The 20,539-nt window shown below is 41.0% G+C and overlaps 27 non-coding genes across 27 annotated transcripts; 18 read left to right on the forward strand and 9 right to left on the reverse strand.

Annotated features, from left to right (window-relative positions):
* Positions 1–657: 657 nt before the first annotated feature.
* TRNAI-UAU (transfer RNA isoleucine (anticodon UAU)) lies at positions 658–752 on the reverse strand. Its single transcript has 2 exons — positions 715–752; positions 658–693 (listed from the first exon to the last, which is right to left on the reverse strand). It is a non-coding gene; the product is annotated as a tRNA-Ile (tRNA).
* Positions 753–1,041: 289 nt separating this feature from the next.
* On the forward strand, positions 1,042–1,123 carry TRNAS-GCU (transfer RNA serine (anticodon GCU)). Its single transcript has one exon. It is a non-coding gene; the product is annotated as a tRNA-Ser (tRNA).
* Positions 1,124–1,712: 589 nt separating this feature from the next.
* On the forward strand, positions 1,713–1,784 carry TRNAT-UGU (transfer RNA threonine (anticodon UGU)). Its single transcript has one exon. It is a non-coding gene; the product is annotated as a tRNA-Thr (tRNA).
* Positions 1,785–2,954: 1,170 nt separating this feature from the next.
* On the reverse strand, positions 2,955–3,049 carry TRNAI-UAU (transfer RNA isoleucine (anticodon UAU)). The gene is made up of 2 exons: positions 3,012–3,049; positions 2,955–2,990 (listed from the first exon to the last, which is right to left on the reverse strand). It is a non-coding gene; the product is annotated as a tRNA-Ile (tRNA).
* A 289-nt stretch (positions 3,050–3,338) lies between these two features.
* On the forward strand, positions 3,339–3,420 carry TRNAS-GCU (transfer RNA serine (anticodon GCU)). Its single transcript has one exon. It is a non-coding gene; the product is annotated as a tRNA-Ser (tRNA).
* Positions 3,421–4,009: 589 nt separating this feature from the next.
* Positions 4,010–4,081, forward strand: TRNAT-UGU (transfer RNA threonine (anticodon UGU)). Its single transcript has one exon. It is a non-coding gene; the product is annotated as a tRNA-Thr (tRNA).
* A 1,170-nt stretch (positions 4,082–5,251) lies between these two features.
* TRNAI-UAU (transfer RNA isoleucine (anticodon UAU)) lies at positions 5,252–5,346 on the reverse strand. Its single transcript has 2 exons — positions 5,309–5,346; positions 5,252–5,287 (listed from the first exon to the last, which is right to left on the reverse strand). It is a non-coding gene; the product is annotated as a tRNA-Ile (tRNA).
* A 289-nt stretch (positions 5,347–5,635) lies between these two features.
* TRNAS-GCU (transfer RNA serine (anticodon GCU)) lies at positions 5,636–5,717 on the forward strand. The gene has a single exon. It is a non-coding gene; the product is annotated as a tRNA-Ser (tRNA).
* Positions 5,718–6,306: 589 nt separating this feature from the next.
* TRNAT-UGU (transfer RNA threonine (anticodon UGU)) lies at positions 6,307–6,378 on the forward strand. The gene has a single exon. It is a non-coding gene; the product is annotated as a tRNA-Thr (tRNA).
* Positions 6,379–7,548: 1,170 nt separating this feature from the next.
* Positions 7,549–7,643, reverse strand: TRNAI-UAU (transfer RNA isoleucine (anticodon UAU)). The gene is made up of 2 exons: positions 7,606–7,643; positions 7,549–7,584 (listed from the first exon to the last, which is right to left on the reverse strand). It is a non-coding gene; the product is annotated as a tRNA-Ile (tRNA).
* A 289-nt stretch (positions 7,644–7,932) lies between these two features.
* On the forward strand, positions 7,933–8,014 carry TRNAS-GCU (transfer RNA serine (anticodon GCU)). The gene has a single exon. It is a non-coding gene; the product is annotated as a tRNA-Ser (tRNA).
* Positions 8,015–8,603: 589 nt separating this feature from the next.
* TRNAT-UGU (transfer RNA threonine (anticodon UGU)) lies at positions 8,604–8,677 on the forward strand. The gene has a single exon. It is a non-coding gene; the product is annotated as a tRNA-Thr (tRNA).
* A 1,170-nt stretch (positions 8,678–9,847) lies between these two features.
* On the reverse strand, positions 9,848–9,942 carry TRNAI-UAU (transfer RNA isoleucine (anticodon UAU)). Its single transcript has 2 exons — positions 9,905–9,942; positions 9,848–9,883 (listed from the first exon to the last, which is right to left on the reverse strand). It is a non-coding gene; the product is annotated as a tRNA-Ile (tRNA).
* Positions 9,943–10,231: 289 nt separating this feature from the next.
* Positions 10,232–10,313, forward strand: TRNAS-GCU (transfer RNA serine (anticodon GCU)). The gene has a single exon. It is a non-coding gene; the product is annotated as a tRNA-Ser (tRNA).
* Positions 10,314–10,902: 589 nt separating this feature from the next.
* Positions 10,903–10,974, forward strand: TRNAT-UGU (transfer RNA threonine (anticodon UGU)). Its single transcript has one exon. It is a non-coding gene; the product is annotated as a tRNA-Thr (tRNA).
* A 1,170-nt stretch (positions 10,975–12,144) lies between these two features.
* TRNAI-UAU (transfer RNA isoleucine (anticodon UAU)) lies at positions 12,145–12,239 on the reverse strand. The gene is made up of 2 exons: positions 12,202–12,239; positions 12,145–12,180 (listed from the first exon to the last, which is right to left on the reverse strand). It is a non-coding gene; the product is annotated as a tRNA-Ile (tRNA).
* Positions 12,240–12,528: 289 nt separating this feature from the next.
* Positions 12,529–12,610, forward strand: TRNAS-GCU (transfer RNA serine (anticodon GCU)). Its single transcript has one exon. It is a non-coding gene; the product is annotated as a tRNA-Ser (tRNA).
* Positions 12,611–13,199: 589 nt separating this feature from the next.
* Positions 13,200–13,271, forward strand: TRNAT-UGU (transfer RNA threonine (anticodon UGU)). Its single transcript has one exon. It is a non-coding gene; the product is annotated as a tRNA-Thr (tRNA).
* Positions 13,272–14,441: 1,170 nt separating this feature from the next.
* TRNAI-UAU (transfer RNA isoleucine (anticodon UAU)) lies at positions 14,442–14,536 on the reverse strand. The gene is made up of 2 exons: positions 14,499–14,536; positions 14,442–14,477 (listed from the first exon to the last, which is right to left on the reverse strand). It is a non-coding gene; the product is annotated as a tRNA-Ile (tRNA).
* A 289-nt stretch (positions 14,537–14,825) lies between these two features.
* Positions 14,826–14,907, forward strand: TRNAS-GCU (transfer RNA serine (anticodon GCU)). Its single transcript has one exon. It is a non-coding gene; the product is annotated as a tRNA-Ser (tRNA).
* A 589-nt stretch (positions 14,908–15,496) lies between these two features.
* TRNAT-UGU (transfer RNA threonine (anticodon UGU)) lies at positions 15,497–15,568 on the forward strand. The gene has a single exon. It is a non-coding gene; the product is annotated as a tRNA-Thr (tRNA).
* A 1,170-nt stretch (positions 15,569–16,738) lies between these two features.
* Positions 16,739–16,833, reverse strand: TRNAI-UAU (transfer RNA isoleucine (anticodon UAU)). The gene is made up of 2 exons: positions 16,796–16,833; positions 16,739–16,774 (listed from the first exon to the last, which is right to left on the reverse strand). It is a non-coding gene; the product is annotated as a tRNA-Ile (tRNA).
* Positions 16,834–17,122: 289 nt separating this feature from the next.
* Positions 17,123–17,204, forward strand: TRNAS-GCU (transfer RNA serine (anticodon GCU)). The gene has a single exon. It is a non-coding gene; the product is annotated as a tRNA-Ser (tRNA).
* A 589-nt stretch (positions 17,205–17,793) lies between these two features.
* TRNAT-UGU (transfer RNA threonine (anticodon UGU)) lies at positions 17,794–17,867 on the forward strand. Its single transcript has one exon. It is a non-coding gene; the product is annotated as a tRNA-Thr (tRNA).
* Positions 17,868–19,037: 1,170 nt separating this feature from the next.
* Positions 19,038–19,132, reverse strand: TRNAI-UAU (transfer RNA isoleucine (anticodon UAU)). Its single transcript has 2 exons — positions 19,095–19,132; positions 19,038–19,073 (listed from the first exon to the last, which is right to left on the reverse strand). It is a non-coding gene; the product is annotated as a tRNA-Ile (tRNA).
* Positions 19,133–19,421: 289 nt separating this feature from the next.
* On the forward strand, positions 19,422–19,503 carry TRNAS-GCU (transfer RNA serine (anticodon GCU)). The gene has a single exon. It is a non-coding gene; the product is annotated as a tRNA-Ser (tRNA).
* Positions 19,504–20,092: 589 nt separating this feature from the next.
* On the forward strand, positions 20,093–20,164 carry TRNAT-UGU (transfer RNA threonine (anticodon UGU)). Its single transcript has one exon. It is a non-coding gene; the product is annotated as a tRNA-Thr (tRNA).
* Positions 20,165–20,539: the final 375 nt, after the last annotated feature.

Genomic DNA, 20,539 nt, shown 5'->3' on the forward strand with positions numbered 1-20,539 from the left:
AAAAAGCAGAATTGCTTCATAGATTTGGTGACTTTGGATGGGTGGGCTGGATAAAGAAGTGAACTTGGTTTCCGGAAAGGGAGTATCATGATGGGAATGAGGAAAAGAGAACATGGACCACATTCACAGGTTAGAGAAATAAATGTAATAGGTTGAATGGTTTTGAAAAGCTAGCTTTGAGCAGGAATTGTTTTTTAAAATTGCAAAGAACTAAAAAAGTCAATGTGGGATTGGAGGCACAATCTGAGCAGAAAGCACCATAAGCTGCTATGGTGCAACTCTTATGTTGACTAGAAACTTTAATATGATGATGCTCTTCTTTTGATATTTCTTTGAGTTACATTTTATTGTATGTAGCTGACACAGCACTGTTTGCAGCTCCTCAGTTTATGGTTATCCCGTGACAACAATGTATTCATCATATTTATTATTCTACAAAAGTATTTTTAAATGCACTGATGTGGTGTTTGCATGCTATGCAAGATGGTACATCATTGAATGTTTATAAGGAGCATCGCATAGGATATGTGATATTTGGCACCTGGAGGAGTCGGACACGCAGATCCTGAAAAGAAGTTAAGACTCTATAGCAAGAGCCGTCTTTATTCTGAGTCTAATCTTTACTTTTAGTGAAATGGTTTATGAAAACCAATCAACTGCTCCAGGTGAGGCTCGAACTCACAACCTCGGCATGGCTCAGTGCAAGTACTGCTGTATAAGTACCGCGCGCTAACCGATTGCGCCACTGGAGCTCACTGTTTTCATTTCTCCCCATTTGAGCCATCTAGTTCTAACCAAGTAGATACTGCACTGCTCCATTATTCACTGTGCAAGATCGACTCACATGCTAGCATGTTATCATGACTATTAAAAATACAGTCCAAATGGAATAGATTTGATAATTCTGCTATATCGTGTGCTCTGTCTATTGAACACCCCATACATTTGCCGTTCTGACACAGTCTAGGATAAACTTATGCTTATTTTTAATTAGCACATAGTTAGAATTTCACCAAAAATGAAATATAGGCTCCTAAGGCAGACGAGGTGGCCGAGTGGTTAAGGCGATGGACTGCTAATCCATTGTGCTCTGCACGCGTGGGTTCGAATCCCACCTTCGTCGGAAAGCCATCAGACACTCTTTTGAAGGTGAGCATGTCTCGTAGTACAATTACACTCTCTTTCAAGACACTGCCATAATCCACTAGAAGGGCCCAACTGACTATTCCATTATGGCATTTATGTCAAATAAAGGGAAGTATTTTGTGCTTAATTGAAATTAGATCTTTCATGAAGTGTCCAGAGGATTGCCTATTCCTCACTCCTGGCCTTCCAACCAGTTTGGATAGATAGACTGATAAGAAAGCATTTCTTACTCCTAAAGTTTCAGCCGTCTCAAGTGTATGAGTGTTTACATTTGTCTGCCCCACAGAGACAGATCACTTCTAATAAGTGAGTTCTCTATCTGTCACTGATTGCGGACATACTCACTAGAGCTTTCAGTATGGTCATAAATGTGAATACTCTTATGTTCTCAAATCAAAATGGAGTTTTTCCTACTTTCAAGAAAAGTGTCTTAAGCATGCTCTTCGATTTGTGCACGCATGTAGACATTCAAATGCAACTGCATTTCCATACAGAGTCTCAAAATCATAGATATCTTCATACCGCAGTAAGAATACATGTTGCGATTTACAAACTGCAGGCAGACCGGCCTTGTAGCACAGTGGCAGAGCACTGGTCTTGTAAACCAGGGGTCTTGAGTTCAAGCCTCATCAGGGCCTTTTTATATGTGTGTTTCTGTATGTTGTTTTCAAGTCATTCTTTCTAGGAGTCACACCTTGTCTTAAGTTTGCTTATTGACAAGCTTCCCTTTCCATCTTTCTTCTTATCAAGAAGACTTCATGAAAACCATTGAACCATAAACTATTGCCTCACCCCTTCCGATCGCCTGACGAACGCCTGACAAACGCCATTCTCACCCCGCCGGGCAAGCCCTGCCGGGCAAAGCCAAATAAGCCATGCATATTTAAAGTTCCTTTGAAAGGCAGAGCGAGGACTAGGACGTCTGTTCCGACTGAGTCTGCATCCACAGAAAGGATGAAATAAGGCTCTAGAAATTTCACCAAGGAGATATGAACTTCATCCCCCTTAAAATACTTTTTCTCCCAGATACCCCGGCTCTTAGTCAAATGAGGTTAATCTTCAAAACCCCACCCCCACTAACCATAAATATTCACCTCTCCTGCTGTCCATTCAATTGATACAAGGTATCTTGTACATGGAGAGAATGTGAGAAAAAGCAGAATTGCTTCATAGATTTGGTGACCTTGGATGGGTGGGCTGGATAAAGAAGTGAACTTGGTTTCCGGAAAGGGAGTATCATGATGGGAATGAGGAAAAGAGAACATGGACCACATTCACAGGTTAGAGAAATAAATGTAATAGGTTGAATGGTTTTGAAAAGCTAGCTTTGAGCAGGAATTGTTTTTTAAAATTGCAAAGAACTAAAATAGTCAATGTGGGATTGGAGGCACAATCTGAGCAGAAAGCACCATAAGCTGCTATGGTGCAACTCTTATGTTGACTAGAAACTTTAATATGATGATGCTCTTCTTTTGATATTTCTTTGAGTTAAATTTTATTGTATGTAGCTGACACAGCACTGTTTGCAGCTCCTCAGTTTATGGTTATCCCGTGACAACAATGTATTCATCATATTTATTATTCTACAAAAGTATTTTTAAATGCACTGATGTGGTGTTTGCATGCTATGCAAGATGGTACATCATTGAATGTTTATAAGGAGCATCGCATAGGATATGTGATATTTGGCACCTGGAGGAGTCGGACACGCAGATCCTGAAAAGAAGTTAAGACTCTATAGCAAGAGCCGTCTTTATTCTGAGTCTAATCTTTACTTTTAGTGAAATGGTTTATGAAAACCAATCAACTGCTCCAGGTGAGGCTCGAACTCACAACCTCGGCATGGCTCAGTGCAAGTACTGCTGTATAAGTACCGCGCGCTAACCGATTGCGCCACTGGAGCTCACTGTTTTCATTTCTCCCCATTTGAGCCATCTAGTGCTAACCAAGTAGATACTGCACTGCTCCATTATTCACTGTGCAAGATCGACTCACATGCTAGCATGTTATCATGACTATTAAAAATACAGTCCAAATGGAATAGATTTGATAATTCTGCTATATCGTGTGCTCTGTCTATTGAACACCCCATACATTTGCCGTTCTGACACAGTCTAGGATAAACTTATGCTTATTTTTAATTAGCACATAGTTAGAATTTCACCAAAAATGAAATATAGGCTCCTAAGGCAGACGAGGTGGCCGAGTGGTTAAGGCGATGGACTGCTAATCCATTGTGCTCTGCACGCGTGGGTTCGAATCCCACCTTCGTCGGAAAGCCATCAGACACTCTTTTGAAGGTGAGCATGTCTTGTAGTACAATTACACTCTCTTTCAAGACACTGCCATAATCCACTAGAAGGGCCCAACTGACTATTCCATTATGGCATTTATGTCAAATAAAGGGAATTATTTTGTGCTTAATTGAAATTAGATCTTTCATGAAGTGTCCAGAGGATTGCCTATTCCTCACTCCTGGCCTTCCAACCAGTTTGGATAGATAGACTGATAAAAAAGCATTTCTTACTCCTAAAGTTTCAGCCGTCTCAAGTGTATGAGTGTTTACATTTGTCTGCCCCACAGAGACAGATCACTTCTAATAAGTGAGTTCTCTATCTGTCACTGATTGCGGACATACTCACTAGAGCTTTCAGTATGGTCATAAATGTGAATACTCTTATGTTCTCAAATCAAAATGGAGTTTTTCCTACTTTCAAGAAAAGTGTCTTAAGCATGCTCTTCGATTTGTGCACGCATGTAGACATTCAAATGCAACTGCATTTCCATACAGAGTCTCAAAATCATAGATATCTTCATACCGCAGTAAGAATACATGTTGCGATTTACAAACTGCAGGCAGACCGGCCTTGTAGCTCAGTGGCAGAGCACTGGTCTTGTAAACCAGGGGTCATGAGTTCAAGCCTCATCAGGGCCTTTTTATATGTGTGTTTCTGTATGTTGTTTTTAAGTCATTCTTTCTAGGAGTCACACCTTGTCTTAAGTTTGCTTATTGACAAGCTTCCCTTTCCATCTTTCATCTTATCAAGAAGACTTCATGAAAACCATTGAACCATAAACTATTGCCTCACCCCTTCCGATCGCCTGACGAACGCCTGACAAACGCCATTCTCACCCCGCCGGGCAAGCCCTGCCGGGCAAAGCCAAATAAGCCATGCATATTTAGAGTTCCTTTGAAAGGCAGAGCGAGGACTAGGACGTCTGTTCCGACTGAGTCTGCATCCACAGAAAGGATGAAATAAGGCTCTAGAAATTTCACCAAGGAGATATGAACTTCATCCCCCTTAAAATACTTTTTCTCCCAGATACCCCGGCTCTTAGTCAAATGAGGTTAATCTTCAAAACCCCACCCCCACTAACCATAAATATTCACCTCTCCTGCTGTCCATTCAATTGATACAAGGTATCTTGTACATGGAGAGAATGTGAGAAAAAGCAGAATTGCTTCATAGATTTGGTGACCTTGGATGGGTGGGCTGGATAAAGAAGTGAACTTGGTTTCCGGAAAGGGAGTATCATGATGGGAATGAGGAAAAGAGAACATGGACCACATTCACAGGTTAGAGAAATGAATGTAATAGGTTGAATGGTTTTGAAAAGCTAGCTTTGAGCAGGAATTGTTTTTTAAAATTGCAAAGAACTAAAAAAGTCAATGTGGGATTGGAGGCACAATCTGAGCAGAAAGCACCATAAGCTGCTATGGTGCAACTCTTATGTTGACTAGAAACTTTAATATGATGATGCTCTTCTTTTGATATTTCTTTGAGTTAAATTTTATTGTATGTAGCTGACACAGCACTGTTTGCAGCTCCTCAGTTTATGGTTATCCCGTGACAACAATGTATTCATCATATTTATTATTCTACAAAAGTATTTTTAAATGCACTGATGTGGTGTTTGCATGCTATGCAAGATGGTACATCATTGAATGTTTATAAGGAGCATCGCATAGGATATGTGATATTTGGCACCTGGAGGAGTCGGACACGCAGATCCTGAAAAGAAGTTAAGACTCTATAGCAAGAGACGTCTTTATTCTGAGTCTAATCTTTACTTTTAGTGAAATGGTTTATGAAAACCAATCAACTGCTCCAGGTGAGGCTCGAACTCACAACCTCGGCATGGCTCAGTGCAAGTACTGCTGTATAAGTACCGCGCGCTAACCGATTGCGCCACTGGAGCTCACTGTTTTCATTTCTCCCCATTTGAGCCATCTAGTGCTAACCAAGTAGATACTGCACTGCTCCATTATTCACTGTGCAAGATCGACTCACATGCTAGCATGTTATCATGACTATTAAAAATACAGTCCAAATGGAATAGATTTGATAATTCTGCTATATCGTGTGCTCTGTCTATTGAACACCCCATACATTTGCCGTTCTGACACAGTCTAGGATAAACTTATGCTTATTTTTAATTAGCACATAGTTAGAATTTCACCAAAAATGAAATATAGGCTCCTAAGGCAGACGAGGTGGCCGAGTGGTTAAGGCGATGGACTGCTAAACCATTGTGCTCTGCACGCGTGGGTTCGAATCCCACCTTTGTCGGAAAGCCATCAGACACTCTTTTGAAGGTGAGCATGTCTTGTAGTACAATTACACTCTCTTTCAAGACACTGCCATAATCCACTAGAAGGGCCCAACTGACTATTCCATTATGGCATTTATGTCAAATAAAGGGAAGTATTTTGTGCTTAATTGAAATTAGATCTTTCATGAAGTGTCCAGAGGATTGCCTATTCCTCACTCCTGGCCTTCCAACCAGTTTGGATAGATAGACTGATAAGAAAGCATTTCTTACTCCTAAAGTTTCAGCCGTCTCAAGTGTATGAGTGTTTACATTTGTCTGCCCCACAGAGACAGATCACTTCTAATAAGTGAGTTCTCTATCTGTCACTGATTGCGGACATACTCACTAGAGCTTTCAGTATGGTCATAAATGTGAATACTCTTATGTTCTCAAATCAAAATGGAGTTTTTCCTACTTTCAAGAAAAGTGTCTTAAGCATGCTCTTCGATTTGTGCACGCATGTAGACATTCAAATGCAACTGCATTTCCATACAGAGTCTCAAAATCATAGATATCTTCATACCGCAGTAAGAATACATGTTGCGATTTACAAACTGCAGGCAGACCGGCCTTGTAGCACAGTGGCAGAGCACTGGTCTTGTAAACCAGGGGTCTTGAGTTCAAGCCTCATCAGGGCCTTTTTATATGTGTGTTTCTGTATGTTGTTTTCAAGTCATTCTTTCTAGGAGTCACACCTTGTCTTAAGTTTGCTTATTGACAAGCTTCCCTTTCCATCTTTCATCTTATCAAGAAGACTTCATGAAAACCATTGAACCATAAACTATTGCCTCACCCCTTCCGATCGCCTGACGAACGCCTGACAAACGCCATTCTCACCCCGCCGGGCAAGCCCTGCCGGGCAAAGCCAAATAAGCCATGCATATTTAAAGTTCCTTTGAAAGGCAGAGCGAGGACTAGGACGTCTGTTCCGACTGAGTCTTCATCCACAGAAAGGATGAAATAAGGCTCTAGAAATTTCACCAAGGAGATATGAACTTCATCCCCCTTAAAATACTTTTTCTCCCAGATACCCCGGCTCTTAGTCAAATGAGGTTAATCTTCAAAACCCCACCCCCACTAACCATAAATATTCACCTCTCCTGCTGTCCATTCAATTGATACAAGGTATCTTGTACATGGAGAGAATGTGAGAAAAAGCAGAATTGCTTCATAGATTTGGTGACCTTGGATGGGTGGGCTGGATAAAGAAGTGAACTTGGTTTCCGGAAAGGGAGTATCATGATGGGAATGAGGAAAAGAGAACATGGACCACATTCACAGGTTAGAGAAATAAATGTAATAGGTTGAATGGTTTTGAAAAGCTAGCTTTGAGCAGGAATTGTTTTTTAAAATTGCAAAGAACTAAAAAAGTCAATGTGGGATTGGAGGCACAATCTGAGCAGAAAGCACCATAAGCTGCTATGGTGCAACTCTTATGTTGACTAGAAACTTTAATATGATGATGCTCTTCTTTTGATATTTCTTTGAGTTAAATTTTATTGTATGTAGCTGACACAGCACTGTTTGCAGCTCCTCAGTTTATGGTTATCCCGTGACAACAATGTATTCATCATATTTATTATTCTACAAAAGTATTTTTAAATGCACTGATGTGGTGTTTGCATGCTATGCAAGATGGTACATCATTGAATGTTTATAAGGAGCATCGCATAGGATATGTGATATTTGGCACCTGGAGGAGTCGGACACGCAGATCCTGAAAAGAAGTTAAGACTCTCTAGCAAGTGCCGTCTTTATTCTGAGTCTAATCTTTCCTTTCAGTGAAATGGTTTATGAAAACCAATCAACTGCTCCAGGTGAGGCTCGAACTCACAACCTCGGCATGGCTCAGTGCAAGTACTGCTGTATAAGTACCGCGCGCTAACCGATTGCGCCACTGGAGCTCGCTGTTTTCATTTCTCCCCATTTGAGCCATCTAGTGCTAACCAAGTAGATACTGCACTGCTCCATTATTCACTGTGCAAGATCGACTCACATGCTAGCATGTTATCATGACTATTAAAAATACAGTCCAAATGGAATAGATTTGATAATTCTGCTATATCGTGTGCTCTGTCTATTGAACACCCCATACATTTGCCGTTCTGACACAGTCTAGGATAAACTTATGCTTATTTTTAATTAGCACATAGTTAGAATTTCACCAAAAATGAAATATAGGCCCCCAAGGCAGAAGAGGTGGCCGAGTGGTTAAGGCGATGGACTGCTAATCCATTGTGCTCTGCACGCGTGGGTTCGAATCCCACCTTCGTCGGAAAGCCATCAGACACTCTTTTGAAGGTGAGCATGTCTCGTAGTACAATTACACTCTCTTTCAAGACACTGCCATAATCCACTAGAAGGGCCCAACTGACTATTCCATTATGGCATTTATGTCAAATAAAGGGAAGTATTTTGTGCTTAATTGAAATTAGATCTTTCATGAAGTGTCCAGAGGATTGCCTATTCCTCACTCCTGGCCTTCCAACCAGTTTGGATAGATAGACTGATAAGAAAGCATTTCTTACTCCTAAAGTTTCAGCCGTCTCAAGTGTATGAGTGTTTACATTTGTCTGCCCCACAGAGACAGATCACTTCTAATAAGTGAGTTCTCTATCTGTCACTGATTGCGGACATACTCACTAGAGCTTTCAGTATGGTCATAAATGTGAATACTCTTATGTTCTCAAATCAAAATGGAGTTTTTCCTACTTTCAAGAAAAGTGTCTTAAGCATGCTCTTCGATTTGTGCACGCATGTAGACATTCAAATGCAACTGCATTTCCATACAGAGTCTCAAAATCATAGATATCTTCATACCGCAGTAAGAATACATGTTGCGATTTACAAACTGCAGGCAGACCGGCCTTGTAGCTCAGTGGCAGAGCACTGGTCTTGTAAACCAGGGGTCATGAGAGTTCAAGCCTCATCAGGGCCTTTTTATATGTGTGTTTCTGTATGTTGTTTTCAAGTCATTCTTTCTAGGAGTCACACCTTGTCTTAAGTTTGCTTATTGACAAGCTTCCCTTTCCATCTTTCATCTTATCAAGAAGACTTCATGAAAACCATTGAACCATAAACTATTGCCTCACCCCTTCCGATCGCCTGACGAACGCCTGACAAACGCCATTCTCACCCCGCCGGGCAAGCCCTGCCGGGCAAAGCCAAATAAGCCATGCATATTTAGAGTTCCTTTGAAAGGCAGAGCGAGGACTAGGACGTCTGTTCCGACTGAGTCTGCATCCACAGAAAGGATGAAATAAGGCTCTAGAAATTTCACCAAGGAGATATGAACTTCATCCCCCTTAAAATACTTTTTCTCCCAGATACCCCGGCTCTTAGTCAAATGAGGTTAATCTTCAAAACCCCACCCCCACTAACCATAAATATTCACCTCTCCTGCTGTCCATTCAATTGATACAAGGTATCTTGTACATGGAGAGAATGTGAGAAAAAGCAGAATTGCTTCATAGATTTGGTGACTTTGGATGGGTGGGCTGGATAAAGAAGTGAACTTGGTTTCCGGAAAGGGAGTATCATGATGGGAATGAGGAAAAGAGAACATGGACCACATTCACAGGTTAGAGAAATAAATGTAATAGGTTGAATGGTTTTGAAAAGCTAGCTTTGAGCAGGAATTGTTTTTTAAAATTGCAAAGAACTAAAAAAGTCAATGTGGGATTGGAGGCACACTCTGAGCAGAAAGCACCATAAGCTGCTATGGTGCAACTCTTATGTTGACTAGAAACTTTAATATGATGATGCTCTTCTTTTGATATTTCTTTGAGTTACATTTTATTGTATGTAGCTGACACAGCACTGTTTGCAGCTCCTCAGTTTATGGTTATCCCGTGACAACAATGTATTCATCATATTTATTATTCTACAAAAGTATTTTTAAATGCACTGATGTGGTGTTTGCATGCTATGCAAGATGGTACATCATTGAATGTTTATAAGGAGCATCGCATAGGATATGTGATATTTGGCACCTGGAGGAGTCGGACACGCAGATCCTGAAAAGAAGTTAAGACTCTATAGCAAGAGCCGTCTTTATTCTGAGTCTAATCTTTACTTTTAGTGAAATGGTTTATGAAAACCAATCAACTGCTCCAGGTGAGGCTCGAACTCACAACCTCAGCATGGCTCAGTGCAAGTACTGCTGTATAAGTACCGCGCGCTAACCGATTGCGCCACTGGAGCTCACTGTTTTCATTTCTCCCCATTTGAGCCATCTAGTTCTAACCAAGTAGATACTGCACTGCTCCATTATTCACTGTGCAAGATCGACTCACATGCTAGCATGTTATCATGACTATTAAAAATACAGTCCAAATGGAATAGATTTGATAATTCTGCTATATCGTGTGCTCTGTCTATTGAACACCCCATACATTTGCCGTTCTGACACAGTCTAGGATAAACTTATGCTTATTTTTAATTAGCACATAGTTAGAATTTCACCAAAAATGAAATATAGGCTCCTAAGGCAGACGAGGTGGCCGAGTGGTTAAGGCGATGGACTGCTAATCCATTGTGCTCTGCACGCGTGGGTTCGAATCCCACCTTCGTCGGAAAGCCATCAGACACTCTTTTGAAGGTGAGCATGTCTCGTAGTACAATTACACTCTCTTTCAAGACACTGCCATAATCCACTAGAAGGGCCCAACTGACTATTCCATTATGGCATTTATGTCAAATAAAGGGAAGTATTTTGTGCTTAATTGAAATTAGATCTTTCATGAAGTGTCCAGAGGATTGCCTATTCCTCACTCCTGGCCTTCCAACCAGTTTGGATAGATAGACTGATAAGAAAGCATTTCTTACTCCTAAAGTTTCAGCCGTCTCAAGTGTATGAGTGTTTACATTTGTCTGCCCCACAGAGACAGATCACTTCTAATAAGTGAGTTCTCTATCTGTCACTGATTGCGGACATACTCACTAGAGCTTTCAGTATGGTCATAAATGTGAATACTCTTATGTTCTCAAATCAAAATGGAGTTTTTCCTACTTTCAAGAAAAGTGTCTTAAGCATGCTCTTCGATTTGTGCACGCATGTAGACATTCAAATGCAACTGCATTTCCATACAGAGTCTCAAAATCATAGATATCTTCATACCGCAGTAAGAATACATGTTGCGATTTACAAACTGCAGGCAGACCGGCCTTGTAGCACAGTGGCAGAGCACTGGTCTTGTAAACCAGGGGTCTTGAGTTCAAGCCTCATCAGGGCCTTTTTATATGTGTGTTTCTGTATGTTGTTTTCAAGTCATTCTTTCTAGGAGTCACACCTTGTCTTAAGTTTGCTTATTGACAAGCTTCCCTTTCCATCTTTCTTCTTATCAAGAAGACTTCATGAAAACCATTGAACCATAAACTATTGCCTCACCCCTTCCGATCGCCTGACGAACGCCTGACAAACGCCATTCTCACCCCGCCGGGCAAGCCCTGCCGGGCAAAGCCAAATAAGCCATGCATATTTAAAGTTCCTTTGAAAGGCAGAGCGAGGACTAGGACGTCTGTTCCGACTGAGTCTGCATCCACAGAAAGGATGAAATAAGGCTCTAGAAATTTCACCAAGGAGATATGAACTTCATCCCCCTTAAAATACTTTTTCTCCCAGATACCCCGGCTCTTAGTCAAATGAGGTTAATCTTCAAAACCCCACCCCCACTAACCATAAATATTCACCTCTCCTGCTGTCCATTCAATTGATACAAGGTATCTTGTACATGGAGAGAATGTGAGAAAAAGCAGAATTGCTTCATAGATTTGGTGACCTTGGATGGGTGGGCTGGATAAAGAAGTGAACTTGGTTTCCGGAAAGGGAGTATCATGATGGGAATGAGGAAAAGAGAACATGGACCACATTCACAGGTTAGAGAAATAAATGTAATAGGTTGAATGGTTTTGAAAAGCTAGCTTTGAGCAGGAATTGTTTTTTAAAATTGCAAAGAACTAAAATAGTCAATGTGGGATTGGAGGCACAATCTGAGCAGAAAGCACCATAAGCTGCTATGGTGCAACTCTTATGTTGACTAGAAACTTTAATATGATGATGCTCTTCTTTTGATATTTCTTTGAGTTAAATTTTATTGTATGTAGCTGACACAGCACTGTTTGCAGCTCCTCAGTTTATGGTTATCCCGTGACAACAATGTATTCATCATATTTATTATTCTACAAAAGTATTTTTAAATGCACTGATGTGGTGTTTGCATGCTATGCAAGATGGTACATCATTGAATGTTTATAAGGAGCATCGCATAGGATATGTGATATTTGGCACCTGGAGGAGTCGGACACGCAGATCCTGAAAAGAAGTTAAGACTCTATAGCAAGAGCCGTCTTTATTCTGAGTCTAATCTTTACTTTTAGTGAAATGGTTTATGAAAACCAATCAACTGCTCCAGGTGAGGCTCGAACTCACAACCTCGGCATGGCTCAGTGCAAGTACTGCTGTATAAGTACCGCGCGCTAACCGATTGCGCCACTGGAGCTCACTGTTTTCATTTCTCCCCATTTGAGCCATCTAGTGCTAACCAAGTAGATACTGCACTGCTCCATTATTCACTGTGCAAGATCGACTCACATGCTAGCATGTTATCATGACTATTAAAAATACAGTCCAAATGGAATAGATTTGATAATTCTGCTATATCGTGTGCTCTGTCTATTGAACACCCCATACATTTGCCGTTCTGACACAGTCTAGGATAAACTTATGCTTATTTTTAATTAGCACATAGTTAGAATTTCACCAAAAATGAAATATAGGCTCCTAAGGCAGACGAGGTGGCCGAGTGGTTAAGGCGATGGACTGCTAATCCATTGTGCTCTGCACGCGTGGGTTCGAATCCCACCTTCGTCGGAAAGCCATCAGACACTCTTTTGAAGGTGAGCATGTCTTGTAGTACAATTACACTCTCTTTCAAGACACTGCCATAATCCACTAGAAGGGCCCAACTGACTATTCCATTATGGCATTTATGTCAAATAAAGGGAATTATTTTGTGCTTAATTGAAATTAGATCTTTCATGAAGTGTCCAGAGGATTGCCTATTCCTCACTCCTGGCCTTCCAACCAGTTTGGATAGATAGACTGATAAAAAAGCATTTCTTACTCCTAAAGTTTCAGCCGTCTCAAGTGTATGAGTGTTTACATTTGTCTGCCCCACAGAGACAGATCACTTCTAATAAGTGAGTTCTCTATCTGTCACTGATTGCGGACATACTCACTAGAGCTTTCAGTATGGTCATAAATGTGAATACTCTTATGTTCTCAAATCAAAATGGAGTTTTTCCTACTTTCAAGAAAAGTGTCTTAAGCATGCTCTTCGATTTGTGCACGCATGTAGACATTCAAATGCAACTGCATTTCCATACAGAGTCTCAAAATCATAGATATCTTCATACCGCAGTAAGAATACATGTTGCGATTTACAAACTGCAGGCAGACCGGCCTTGTAGCTCAGTGGCAGAGCACTGGTCTTGTAAACCAGGGGTCATGAGTTCAAGCCTCATCAGGGCCTTTTTATATGTGTGTTTCTGTATGTTGTTTTTAAGTCATTCTTTCTAGGAGTCACACCTTGTCTTAAGTTTGCTTATTGACAAGCTTCCCTTTCCATCTTTCATCTTATCAAGAAGACTTCATGAAAACCATTGAACCATAAACTATTGCCTCACCCCTTCCGATCGCCTGACGAACGCCTGACAAACGCCATTCTCACCCCGCCGGGCAAGCCCTGCCGGGCAAAGCCAAATAAGCCATGCATATTTAGAGTTCCTTTGAAAGGCAGAGCGAGGACTAGGACGTCTGTTCCGACTGAGTCTGCATCCACAGAAAGGATGAAATAAGGCTCTAGAAATTTCACCAAGGAGATATGAACTTCATCCCCCTTAAAATACTTTTTCTCCCAGATACCCCGGCTCTTAGTCAAATGAGGTTAATCTTCAAAACCCCACCCCCACTAACCATAAATATTCACCTCTCCTGCTGTCCATTCAATTGATACAAGGTATCTTGTACATGGAGAGAATGTGAGAAAAAGCAGAATTGCTTCATAGATTTGGTGACCTTGGATGGGTGGGCTGGATAAAGAAGTGAACTTGGTTTCCGGAAAGGGAGTATCATGATGGGAATGAGGAAAAGAGAACATGGACCACATTCACAGGTTAGAGAAATGAATGTAATAGGTTGAATGGTTTTGAAAAGCTAGCTTTGAGCAGGAATTGTTTTTTAAAATTGCAAAGAACTAAAAAAGTCAATGTGGGATTGGAGGCACAATCTGAGCAGAAAGCACCATAAGCTGCTATGGTGCAACTCTTATGTTGACTAGAAACTTTAATATGATGATGCTCTTCTTTTGATATTTCTTTGAGTTAAATTTTATTGTATGTAGCTGACACAGCACTGTTTGCAGCTCCTCAGTTTATGGTTATCCCGTGACAACAATGTATTCATCATATTTATTATTCTACAAAAGTATTTTTAAATGCACTGATGTGGTGTTTGCATGCTATGCAAGATGGTACATCATTGAATGTTTATAAGGAGCATCGCATAGGATATGTGATATTTGGCACCTGGAGGAGTCGGACACGCAGATCCTGAAAAGAAGTTAAGACTCTATAGCAAGAGACGTCTTTATTCTGAGTCTAATCTTTACTTTTAGTGAAATGGTTTATGAAAACCAATCAACTGCTCCAGGTGAGGCTCGAACTCACAACCTCGGCATGGCTCAGTGCAAGTACTGCTGTATAAGTACCGCGCGCTAACCGATTGCGCCACTGGAGCTCACTGTTTTCATTTCTCCCCATTTGAGCCATCTAGTGCTAACCAAGTAGATACTGCACTGCTCCATTATTCACTGTGCAAGATCGACTCACATGCTAGCATGTTATCATGACTATTAAAAATACAGTCCAAATGGAATAGATTTGATAATTCTGCTATATCGTGTGCTCTGTCTATTGAACACCCCATACATTTGCCGTTCTGACACAGTCTAGGATAAACTTATGCTTATTTTTAATTAGCACATAGTTAGAATTTCACCAAAAATGAAATATAGGCTCCTAAGGCAGACGAGGTGGCCGAGTGGTTAAGGCGATGGACTGCTAAACCATTGTGCTCTGCACGCGTGGGTTCGAATCCCACCTTTGTCGGAAAGCCATCAGACACTCTTTTGAAGGTGAGCATGTCTTGTAGTACAATTACACTCTCTTTCAAGACACTGCCATAATCCACTAGAAGGGCCCAACTGACTATTCCATTATGGCATTTATGTCAAATAAAGGGAAGTATTTTGTGCTTAATTGAAATTAGATCTTTCATGAAGTGTCCAGAGGATTGCCTATTCCTCACTCCTGGCCTTCCAACCAGTTTGGATAGATAGACTGATAAGAAAGCATTTCTTACTCCTAAAGTTTCAGCCGTCTCAAGTGTATGAGTGTTTACATTTGTCTGCCCCACAGAGACAGATCACTTCTAATAAGTGAGTTCTCTATCTGTCACTGATTGCGGACATACTCACTAGAGCTTTCAGTATGGTCATAAATGTGAATACTCTTATGTTCTCAAATCAAAATGGAGTTTTTCCTACTTTCAAGAAAAGTGTCTTAAGCATGCTCTTCGATTTGTGCACGCATGTAGACATTCAAATGCAACTGCATTTCCATACAGAGTCTCAAAATCATAGATATCTTCATACCGCAGTAAGAATACATGTTGCGATTTACAAACTGCAGGCAGACCGGCCTTGTAGCACAGTGGCAGAGCACTGGTCTTGTAAACCAGGGGTCTTGAGTTCAAGCCTCATCAGGGCCTTTTTATATGTGTGTTTCTGTATGTTGTTTTCAAGTCATTCTTTCTAGGAGTCACACCTTGTCTTAAGTTTGCTTATTGACAAGCTTCCCTTTCCATCTTTCATCTTATCAAGAAGACTTCATGAAAACCATTGAACCATAAACTATTGCCTCACCCCTTCCGATCGCCTGACGAACGCCTGACAAACGCCATTCTCACCCCGCCGGGCAAGCCCTGCCGGGCAAAGCCAAATAAGCCATGCATATTTAAAGTTCCTTTGAAAGGCAGAGCGAGGACTAGGACGTCTGTTCCGACTGAGTCTTCATCCACAGAAAGGATGAAATAAGGCTCTAGAAATTTCACCAAGGAGATATGAACTTCATCCCCCTTAAAATACTTTTTCTCCCAGATACCCCGGCTCTTAGTCAAATGAGGTTAATCTTCAAAACCCCACCCCCACTAACCATAAATATTCACCTCTCCTGCTGTCCATTCAATTGATACAAGGTATCTTGTACATGGAGAGAATGTGAGAAAAAGCAGAATTGCTTCATAGATTTGGTGACCTTGGATGGGTGGGCTGGATAAAGAAGTGAACTTGGTTTCCGGAAAGGGAGTATCATGATGGGAATGAGGAAAAGAGAACATGGACCACATTCACAGGTTAGAGAAATAAATGTAATAGGTTGAATGGTTTTGAAAAGCTAGCTTTGAGCAGGAATTGTTTTTTAAAATTGCAAAGAACTAAAAAAGTCAATGTGGGATTGGAGGCACAATCTGAGCAGAAAGCACCATAAGCTGCTATGGTGCAACTCTTATGTTGACTAGAAACTTTAATATGATGATGCTCTTCTTTTGATATTTCTTTGAGTTAAATTTTATTGTATGTAGCTGACACAGCACTGTTTGCAGCTCCTCAGTTTATGGTTATCCCGTGACAACAATGTATTCATCATATTTATTATTCTACAAAAGTATTTTTAAATGCACTGATGTGGTGTTTGCATGCTATGCAAGATGGTACATCATTGAATGTTTATAAGGAGCATCGCATAGGATATGTGATATTTGGCACCTGGAGGAGTCGGACACGCAGATCCTGAAAAGAAGTTAAGACTCTCTAGCAAGTGCCGTCTTTATTCTGAGTCTAATCTTTCCTTTCAGTGAAATGGTTTATGAAAACCAATCAACTGCTCCAGGTGAGGCTCGAACTCACAACCTCGGCATGGCTCAGTGCAAGTACTGCTGTATAAGTACCGCGCGCTAACCGATTGCGCCACTGGAGCTCGCTGTTTTCATTTCTCCCCATTTGAGCCATCTAGTGCTAACCAAGTAGATACTGCACTGCTCCATTATTCACTGTGCAAGATCGACTCACATGCTAGCATGTTATCATGACTATTAAAAATACAGTCCAAATGGAATAGATTTGATAATTCTGCTATATCGTGTGCTCTGTCTATTGAACACCCCATACATTTGCCGTTCTGACACAGTCTAGGATAAACTTATGCTTATTTTTAATTAGCACATAGTTAGAATTTCACCAAAAATGAAATATAGGCCCCCAAGGCAGAAGAGGTGGCCGAGTGGTTAAGGCGATGGACTGCTAATCCATTGTGCTCTGCACGCGTGGGTTCGAATCCCACCTTCGTCGGAAAGCCATCAGACACTCTTTTGAAGGTGAGCATGTCTCGTAGTACAATTACACTCTCTTTCAAGACACTGCCATAATCCACTAGAAGGGCCCAACTGACTATTCCATTATGGCATTTATGTCAAATAAAGGGAAGTATTTTGTGCTTAATTGAAATTAGATCTTTCATGAAGTGTCCAGAGGATTGCCTATTCCTCACTCCTGGCCTTCCAACCAGTTTGGATAGATAGACTGATAAGAAAGCATTTCTTACTCCTAAAGTTTCAGCCGTCTCAAGTGTATGAGTGTTTACATTTGTCTGCCCCACAGAGACAGATCACTTCTAATAAGTGAGTTCTCTATCTGTCACTGATTGCGGACATACTCACTAGAGCTTTCAGTATGGTCATAAATGTGAATACTCTTATGTTCTCAAATCAAAATGGAGTTTTTCCTACTTTCAAGAAAAGTGTCTTAAGCATGCTCTTCGATTTGTGCACGCATGTAGACATTCAAATGCAACTGCATTTCCATACAGAGTCTCAAAATCATAGATATCTTCATACCGCAGTAAGAATACATGTTGCGATTTACAAACTGCAGGCAGACCGGCCTTGTAGCTCAGTGGCAGAGCACTGGTCTTGTAAACCAGGGGTCATGAGAGTTCAAGCCTCATCAGGGCCTTTTTATATGTGTGTTTCTGTATGTTGTTTTCAAGTCATTCTTTCTAGGAGTCACACCTTGTCTTAAGTTTGCTTATTGACAAGCTTCCCTTTCCATCTTTCATCTTATCAAGAAGACTTCATGAAAACCATTGAACCATAAACTATTGCCTCACCCCTTCCGATCGCCTGACGAACGCCTGACAAACGCCATTCTCACCCCGCCGGGCAAGCCCTGCCGGGCAAAGCCAAATAAGCCATGCATATTTAGAGTTCCTTTGAAAGGCAGAGCGAGGACTAGGACGTCTGTTCCGACTGAGTCTGCATCCACAGAAAGGATGAAATAAGGCTCTAGAAATTTCACCAAGGAGATATGAACTTCATCCCCCTTAAAATACTTTTTCTCCCAGATACCCCGGCTCTTAGTCAAATGAGGTTAATCTTCAAAACCCCACCCCCACTAACCATAAATATTCACCTCTCCTGCTGTCCATTCAATTGATACAAGGTATCTTGTACATGGAGAGAATGTGAGAAAAAGCAGAATTGCTTCATAGATTTGGTGACTTTGGATGGGTGGGCTGGATAAAGAAGTGAACTTGGTTTCCGGAAAGGGAGTATCATGATGGGAATGAGGAAAAGAGAACATGGACCACATTCACAGGTTAGAGAAATAAATGTAATAGGTTGAATGGTTTTGAAAAGCTAGCTTTGAGCAGGAATTGTTTTTTAAAATTGCAAAGAACTAAAAAAGTCAATGTGGGATTGGAGGCACACTCTGAGCAGAAAGCACCATAAGCTGCTATGGTGCAACTCTTATGTTGACTAGAAACTTTAATATGATGATGCTCTTCTTTTGATATTTCTTTGAGTTACATTTTATTGTATGTAGCTGACACAGCACTGTTTGCAGCTCCTCAGTTTATGGTTATCCCGTGACAACAATGTATTCATCATATTTATTATTCTACAAAAGTATTTTTAAATGCACTGATGTGGTGTTTGCATGCTATGCAAGATGGTACATCATTGAATGTTTATAAGGAGCATCGCATAGGATATGTGATATTTGGCACCTGGAGGAGTCGGACACGCAGATCCTGAAAAGAAGTTAAGACTCTATAGCAAGAGCCGTCTTTATTCTGAGTCTAATCTTTACTTTTAGTGAAATGGTTTATGAAAACCAATCAACTGCTCCAGGTGAGGCTCGAACTCACAACCTCAGCATGGCTCAGTGCAAGTACTGCTGTATAAGTACCGCGCGCTAACCGATTGCGCCACTGGAGCTCACTGTTTTCATTTCTCCCCATTTGAGCCATCTAGTTCTAACCAAGTAGATACTGCACTGCTCCATTATTCACTGTGCAAGATCGACTCACATGCTAGCATGTTATCATGACTATTAAAAATACAGTCCAAATGGAATAGATTTGATAATTCTGCTATATCGTGTGCTCTGTCTATTGAACACCCCATACATTTGCCGTTCTGACACAGTCTAGGATAAACTTATGCTTATTTTTAATTAGCACATAGTTAGAATTTCACCAAAAATGAAATATAGGCTCCTAAGGCAGACGAGGTGGCCGAGTGGTTAAGGCGATGGACTGCTAATCCATTGTGCTCTGCACGCGTGGGTTCGAATCCCACCTTCGTCGGAAAGCCATCAGACACTCTTTTGAAGGTGAGCATGTCTCGTAGTACAATTACACTCTCTTTCAAGACACTGCCATAATCCACTAGAAGGGCCCAACTGACTATTCCATTATGGCATTTATGTCAAATAAAGGGAAGTATTTTGTGCTTAATTGAAATTAGATCTTTCATGAAGTGTCCAGAGGATTGCCTATTCCTCACTCCTGGCCTTCCAACCAGTTTGGATAGATAGACTGATAAGAAAGCATTTCTTACTCCTAAAGTTTCAGCCGTCTCAAGTGTATGAGTGTTTACATTTGTCTGCCCCACAGAGACAGATCACTTCTAATAAGTGAGTTCTCTATCTGTCACTGATTGCGGACATACTCACTAGAGCTTTCAGTATGGTCATAAATGTGAATACTCTTATGTTCTCAAATCAAAATGGAGTTTTTCCTACTTTCAAGAAAAGTGTCTTAAGCATGCTCTTCGATTTGTGCACGCATGTAGACATTCAAATGCAACTGCATTTCCATACAGAGTCTCAAAATCATAGATATCTTCATACCGCAGTAAGAATACATGTTGCGATTTACAAACTGCAGGCAGACCGGCCTTGTAGCACAGTGGCAGAGCACTGGTCTTGTAAACCAGGGGTCTTGAGTTCAAGCCTCATCAGGGCCTTTTTATATGTGTGTTTCTGTATGTTGTTTTCAAGTCATTCTTTCTAGGAGTCACACCTTGTCTTAAGTTTGCTTATTGACAAGCTTCCCTTTCCATCTTTCATCTTATCAAGAAGACTTCATGAAAACCATTGAACCATAAACTATTGCCTCACCCCTTCCGATCGCCTGACGAACGCCTGACAAACGCCATTCTCACCCCGCCGGGCAAGCCCTGCCGGGCAAAGCCAAATAAGCCATGCATATTTAAAGTTCCTTTGAAAGGCAGAGCGAGGACTAGGACGTCTGTTCCGACTGAGTCTGCATCCACAGAAAGGATGAAATAAGGCTCTAGAAATTTCACCAAGGAGATATGAACTTCATCCCCCTTAAAATA

The sequence above is a fragment of the Lissotriton vulgaris genome, chromosome 5, assembly GCF_964263255.1.
Source record: "Lissotriton vulgaris chromosome 5, aLisVul1.2, whole genome shotgun sequence".
Taxonomy (NCBI): domain Eukaryota; kingdom Metazoa; phylum Chordata; class Amphibia; order Caudata; family Salamandridae; genus Lissotriton; species Lissotriton vulgaris.